This window comes from Protomyctophum bolini (genome assembly GCF_963924005.1).
Source record: "Protomyctophum bolini genome assembly, chromosome: 3".
Classification (NCBI taxonomy): domain Eukaryota; kingdom Metazoa; phylum Chordata; class Actinopteri; order Myctophiformes; family Myctophidae; genus Protomyctophum; species Protomyctophum bolini.
Genome location: NC_137864.1, coordinates 1040751 through 1048282, shown reverse-complemented (window position 1 = coordinate 1048282; position 7532 = coordinate 1040751). Strand labels below are relative to the sequence as shown.

At 42.5% G+C, this 7532-nt stretch overlaps 2 long non-coding RNA genes across 2 annotated transcripts; both read right to left on the bottom strand.

The window, feature by feature from the left end:
- Positions 1 to 2090: 2090 nt before the first annotated feature.
- LOC308310669 lies at positions 2091 to 3542 on the bottom strand. Its single transcript, XR_013963521.1, has 3 exons — positions 3393 to 3542; positions 2320 to 2412; positions 2091 to 2222 (listed from the first exon to the last, which is right to left on the bottom strand). It is a non-coding gene; the product is annotated as an uncharacterized lncRNA (long non-coding RNA).
- Positions 3543 to 3946: 404 nt separating this feature from the next.
- Positions 3947 to 5549, bottom strand: LOC308310677. Its single transcript, XR_013963522.1, has 3 exons — positions 5471 to 5549; positions 4425 to 4486; positions 3947 to 4084 (listed from the first exon to the last, which is right to left on the bottom strand). It is a non-coding gene; the product is annotated as an uncharacterized lncRNA (long non-coding RNA).
- Positions 5550 to 7532: the final 1983 nt, after the last annotated feature.

The window sequence follows — 7532 nt, the reverse complement described above, 5'->3', positions numbered from 1 at the left end:
AGATGGTTAACAATGCATGTATTAACACTTGAATAAGCATTTTGGAGGCACTTTGTTTAAAGTGGGAACAGCATGGGAGAACATTTACAAAGCATTAATAATGTATCTATTAACATGAACAGATGGTTAACAATGCATGTATTAACACTTGAATAAGCATTTTGGAGTTACTTAGTTTAAAGTGGGAACAGTATGGGTAAACATTTATAAACCATTCATAATGTATTTATTAACAAGTAAACAGTGACTTATAAATAACAAATGGTTAACGTAACATTTGTTATGGACATTTACATAAGTGACGGCAGAAAATTGAAGATGCCAAAAGTGACTGGCCGGAATGACATTTGAGATGATTTTATTGGCTTACCACGGAATGTGATGTATGATAAGAGTGCCCCCCACTTCAAACAAGCGTGATGTTTCATCTACTAAAAGGGGTAAGTACTGTCTATGACGGATAGTTTGTTTCTCAGTGTTTAAATTTATACTGAAAATGTTGCACTATACAGAGACAGGAAGATCTTTTTCTCAAAGAAACACTTGAAACCTGGTATACTCAATGTGGGAGAGCATTTAGAATGTCATTGAAGGCAGTCAATGACCATGTCTTCCTCCAACACCACTGAACTTGGTGCTTGCAGCACTGAATCTGGACCTCCTGGAAGACGCCAACACAGTCAACTAAGGATTTAACCCTGACGTACTGCAGTCACAGTCTGTGTCTGGGGTAGTGGGGCTGTGTGACGTCACTGACTGCCCTTATGGCTTTAGCTAGCCGCTAGCCTAATAGCTACGTGCAAATAGCCTATAAGTGAAGGGATGTTACCCTAACCCATAAACATAACGTGGCAATTTAATGAACACATAAACATACTGCTAATGTTACAGCAGACACGTGTGCTGCTGCCGTTTATAGAGAGACACGTTACGGCACCGAACCGAACGTAACAAGGCCTGAAAAAAGGCTACATTTTCGTCATGTCTCGCAGTCACTCAAACATGGGTGAAATCATTTCACTTGCTGCCCGTACACACACGCTGGTAGAAGGGCCTTTTATATACCCTTCAGTGAGTCTGGTAATACTTATATTTGAGAGGTAGCCGCCCACTCTGCTCACTGCTCCACTCTGCTCCACTGGTAAAAGTTCAAACTTAAAATTGACCTAAAATATAACATGCTCTCTAAAACCTCTTGCAACAATATTATGTATTTATTCTTAAAATTCAAAGAATAAAATAATCAATTGGGTTCAAGTGTCTTATTAACGGCTACTCATCTTTAAAGGCCTATTCATATCCAGTTTTGGTGGTGAGGTGACCACCGAAAACTATGTATGAATAGGTATAAATAGGCCTTTGGTTTCAAAAGAGTCTTCTGGACAAATTATATAAAATCAATATGCTTTTCATTTGTAGTGTAGCACTACAAATTATACAAAAATAAGCCATGTTAACCTTTGTACAGAAGGCAGCATTTAATTGCACTGGACTCGACCTCAAAACAGCATCCAAGTGTCTATCCCTGAGACAGTTCTATATGCAATCTTGTGCAACACCTTAAGCAGATGCATTTGGCAAAAGAAAAATATATATAAGAAGTCTATGTCAGAGACATAGTTAAGATTCAAAACATTGTGTCTCAACGCGTGTTGAACATTTCTCGCTTTTGCACAGCCTCAAAGAAGAACTTCCAACGTGGTGGATACTCGAGACAGTTTGGTTCTGAAGTCAATCTTGCGCAAAGCCTTATGCAGATCCATTTGGCCAAATAAAAAAAATAGTTTATCTGAGACATAGTTAGATGTAGACCCCATCTTGTGCAACGCCCGTACCCCTTATACAGAACCATTTGGCAAAAAAAGGTCTATGATGAGACGTAGTTGGAAGTCTGAGATTCAACTTCAAAACAATCAGATCCAAAACATTGTATATTACAGTGTCTCAACGCGTGCTGAACATTTCTCTGCATCCAGAGAGAGGAACAGCTTTTGCACAGCCTCAAAGAAGAACTTCCAACCTGGTGGATACTCGATGTGGAGCGCATAAATAAGGCCAAAGAGAACAGCGAAGGCACTTGGAACATCTGGAAGGCCGTCAACGACCACTTCATCCCCCAATACCACCGCAGCTTGTAGCGCCGAGTCTGGGCCTCCTGGAAGCGCCACGATCTCCAGGATAGCCATACGGACGCCACTGGTGTGCTGGTCCACATCGTCTCTCTAGATTGGAGCACATTAACAAAAAATGAACATTAAGAAATATCCCAAAATGACAATGAGAGATGGATTTTCATTGATGGCTGAAATGTTGATTTACCTGACAGGTCTGAACAATTGGATCCTTTTCCTTGAGAAAGAACTGCAGTCCTTTGAGTGCCACCACCCTCCTGTGACTTATGATATCTGTGGTCTACATACAAAGAAGAGAACATGAATTTGATTAAAATAACTGCACAACATTGCATGCTTTATTCATTGATATCTACTCCAGACAGGACAGTGCTGATGATAACCATGTGGGAATTCCAATCAAGAAATAGATCTGTAATAACTTTTGTTAAAAAAGCAAGGAATATAAAAACCAGCTGTCTAATAATCAAAGATACTTTCTAACCACTGATTCCCATGATCTCTACTATCAGTTACACAAAATATCTTCACAGAAAATAGCCAACTTACAAGCTCACATGTCGCAAAGGTGCATGTGTGAGATTGTAGATGTGCTATTTTTGTGTGTTCCACCAGAATAGGGACAATATAGTGGCGTGCGGTTAAAAACATAGATATAAAAACCTAGTTCATTGGAGCGACCTGTAAAAAAACAACAGAGCGGAAGTGAGGATGGCACTCTGCCACTCAAAGTGACTACTGGCCAATCAGTGTGTATTTTCATGAGTTGTCAGAATCTAGGGTGCGTTCGAATAAACGAACGACCAGAGGGCACAGCAGTGGCCTTAGTTCTATATCTGAACGCACCCTGGGTTAACGAAAAGACCCGTCCCCAACTGCCTCGGATTCTACATCATGCTGGGCCTACCGAACTTCCGTTTCTGTGACCCAAGTGGAAGCTTGCCCTTCCGGGCCGGAGGAGGCGTCTACCTTTCTATGTCTGTCTATGGTTAAAGGAACATAGTGAACATACAGCCTAAAGCCTATCTCGTATTTGCAGAAGAGTAGTATTATTTGTGAAGAAGGGCAGAGATAGATAAGTATACATTCTTTGGAACTAGATAAGTATATACAGTATTACTGTACAGTACACACAAAGTGTGTGATACAGTACCAGGAGTACACCAGATAACGAGTATTCCAGACTTGCACAGCACTCCAATTATAAATAATTTTTTATGATATTTTAAGACCCTTTTGGGCATTATTTCCCCATCTCACCTGGTCATCAAGGCTCTCCAACAGGACCTTTAACTTCTCTTGACTGGGGTGGTGTGCTCTGGAGCGGTAAACTTGAATGAGGCCTCTGGTGTGCTCATCCAGCGTCGAGAGGAATGTTGAGATCAAGTCAACTCCTGTGATTCTTTTGAATTCGGCATACACCTGCAAAACAAAATTTGATAATGGAAGACAGAACTTTACATCCTAAGACAGGTCATGTAGCAATCACTTCACAGCAGTTGCTCAGGAGATGGAGTGTCTGAGTCAGACACTGCCATTGAGCATGTGGTTGTCTCGGTCATTGGTGTGTGTGTGTGTGTGTGTGTGTGTGTGTGTGTGTGTGTGTGTGTGTGTGAATATAAAGCACTTTAGAGAAGGAGGCAAGGAGCTATATAAATGCAAAATGCAGACTATTCACAAACTCACCTGGTCCACCAAGAACAGCGCCAGCCATCTCTGCCTGATAGTGGAGACATGTGGCTGGTCACTAACAACTTAATTTCGTCTGAGGGAGAAGGTCAGGTCCATTTTAGCTTTGAAAGTACATACACAGTCTATGAAGACGCACTGCAGAAGTCTATCCACATGGTGCCGCCAGTGATGGAGTCTGTAGTGCTTGAGGAGTTCTTAGAGTTCCTTTAGGTCCGAATGGGAAAACTGGCAGTGACGACACAACATCTAAGAATATAGCCCTAGGAGAGAAATGACAACAGAACGAACAAACAGTTAAGATGAGGGTCCCCCAGGAGTTTGTATCCCCCCCCCCTACACACACTATATTTTAGTGAATGGTCACGTAGTAAAACAGAATAGCCAGGGATGCTAGTATTTTTTGTGGTTTTAAACAGTGCTGGAAAGTATAAGTGCATACTGTATATACCCAAGGACATGATGTACTTTTTCCCCAATACATTTGTGAGACGGCTTTAATAATTTGACAATGGATAAGTTACAACTACAGTTAACATGCTTCAGTATTGACCTCACAATGTCATAATAATATATAGATATTAAGTTAGCTTATATACATACAGTAGAAGTCCTCACAGTGACCAGAGAACGGGAAACTGGGAAGTACAGGAAACTGGCGTGACCTGGAACATAATGAAAACATAACTACTAAGTTAAGATGAGGCCAATTTATGGCACATTAACTATATAGGCTACTATGTTGACCAGGGTCCCCCAGGGCCAGGGGTTTGTATTCTGCCCCTCTAGCAGATCAAAAAGCTCACAATTTATCTCACTGGGATAGCTTATAAGTTATACATACAATCTAGGACAGTGGTTCCCAATGTGGAGTCCGGGGAACCCCAGGGGTCCTTGAGGGAGTTCCAGGGGGTCCCCAGCTAAATGATAGTTTGGAACCAAATGGACCTTTATGGGACTGTAACTCAGTGATACAAATGGAACCAAATGGACCCTTATGGGGCTGTAACACTAACCCTAACCCTAAATTCACATTGATTTTACAATATAAATTGGGGGTCCCAGAGATGGAAATGCTATTAAATGGTGGTTGGTTGGTAGACTAATGCATGTCAAACTGCATGGGGGTCCTTAAAACGGGTTGAGAATTTCTAACAGAGCTGTAAAAAATCTGCTTATGGGGGTCCCTTGGCATATCTTTTCAAACGGGGGTCCGCGGGATAATTAGTGTCAATTTTGGGGTCCTTGACATGAAAAAGAAAAGTTTGGGAATCACTTGTCGAGGAGTCCTCGCAGTGACCACTGACCATAGAACCTGGCGTGCCCTGGTACAAAATCACAACATAACTAGTACTAAGTTAAGAAGGGGCAGCCATAAGCAAGCATTTAACCACTGTAATGGTGCAAAACACTGCGAGCGGGAAACTGCGGTACACTGCAGGCGTTCCAAAACGAGAGCTCTGCAAACATTTAACAAAAATAAACAGCTAAAGTTCTATAGCTGTCCCCTCGAAGCTTAGCTTAGCCTTCCCCAGCTATCCCCGTTGGTGAATCTAGCTAAGCTAACGTTAGGCACTATTAGCCAACACTTGAAATTAATTGACATTTCGGACAAATGGAAAAGAAAAAACACACCAAGTGTTTCTTACCTCTGCCTCCTCGTCGAGGTCGTCCACACTTCTTCTCTCACACCGTCACACAAACAGTAAAGTTAGATTAATAAAAATGTGGGTACCTAGTTAGTTTACTGTTGTTTTTGGCAGGCGGTCTCTTCTTCTTCTTCTTGTGATTTCCGGCAGACTGGATGCCTTCCGGCATATTGCTGCCCTCCACAGGTTGGGATTATATGATCCCCTTTGGTGTTCTCAGGCGGTCTCAGTCAAATGGGCACTTACCGTAACTGCTCTGCTATACGCGCATCGCCATATCCGGTTACCGTAAATGACGCCGCCCCCATCTTGTTGACCCAATGTTTGACACATTCTTCAATTCATTGACCCAATTAACATCTGTTAGTTGAATCAAAACAGTAATTGTGGGTATTGTGGGTAACTTTGCATACTTACTTAGGGACTGATCGTTATTTATCAAAGGTTGGTATGGTGCAAAAAAGGGGGGGGTCATTAAACTATTTTTTGAGCCTGAGGGGGGGATATGTTTATTTTTATTTTGGCTTGGGGGAGGTTGTACAACTTTATTTTGCTGAATTTTGTATTTAAAAAATGTTTTGATTATTTTGTTTTTCATAGTGTTTCACTCATATATCTATATAAAGTTTACCCTGTGTGGCGAGTGTACTTGGTATCTTCCATGTGTGCGCAACTGCGCATGCAAATAGAACAGATCTACAAGCTAACAACGTGTTGCTTGGTGACACGTTGTTAGCTTGTAGATCTGATTCTGTTCTACCAGCAAAGGTCCCTCCCCCGGCCGCTGATGTAGTTTACGTCTGACGTGTACCCACTTCAAAACCGCGCGGGACAGATTGATTCTGCGTTCATAACATTTCCAGTAGAAAAAGCGAAAAATGTTTCAAGCTATGAACCGCGATGTTTGAATTGTGGGCCAGCAGCAGCAGGCCGCTGTAAAGAGCGAGTGTTGTCGGTCAGAGAGGAGGAAGGCGAGGAGCAGGCTGACAGCACCGCTGCAACAATAATAATAATAATTGGGGCTGAGGTCGTGGATGATGTTACGATATAAACTTCTCACAAGTTACTGTTTGTGACTGAAATTGATTGTGAACGAACATAGAAAGTAGCAAAACATCACAGGAACACCTTGAGGCCTTTATGTTGATGGGCATGGAACATTTTGATGGAAGAGACTCTACCGTCTTTGGACAACGCATCGTCAACATGGTGGCATGCAGGCGAGACAGATTCTCATTCAGAATACGGTAGGGCTGGTCTAAAAGCATGCAGCTATCATATCATGTGCATCTTTGCGCACTCGCATTGCAATGGTGGATTGTTGGTGTGTGCGTCACAGTAGCCAGGGCTGCCATGTCTCACCCTTTGAGTGTGACAGTCACGCAATTTAACCCTTTACCACGCACCACGCCAGTGACGCCACACATGCCATTTGATTTCACACGCATTATAAATAAATAAAATCTCCGCCGCGTAATAACGCGCACTCATGTGTGCGTCCTCACAAACGGAAAAATAGCCGATCTGCATGCAGCGCTGATATATGCAGTAGGAGGGTAAACAGTGGACCAAATCCTCAGCAGGGTCCCTGACTGTGTGACGGATGGAAATGAGCCACAAGTTTAGTAGCCTACTTGTGTTTTGTCCGCGGTGCCATGTACTTTTGTCTGCGTATGTGGTTGTAATAGATTAAAGAAAGAGTTATACTAATTGGTGGTGCCTGGCTGGCTAAATGAGCCGAGCAGGCAGTTGAACGTTGGTGTTGCGCAAATTGTGCTTTTCTCTGTGGAGTATGACGCTGTAGTATTATGGTATGCGACTGCGTGACATATTTATTTAGCATTCATTCATTTTCATCATCCTGGGCTTGGGCACAGAGGCGAGGGGTGCCCACTGCCTTGGCAGCTTGGCTAGAATGACTTTACGCACAAGGCTCACCTTAAAAATAGCCAATCTAAGCTCATACATTTGCGTCGCGTCATCAGCGTGTTGTTGTGAGCTTGTAGGTCTGCGTTTGCTATTTTCGAAGCTGCCAGATTCATATTTAAATCTTTAGTTGGAA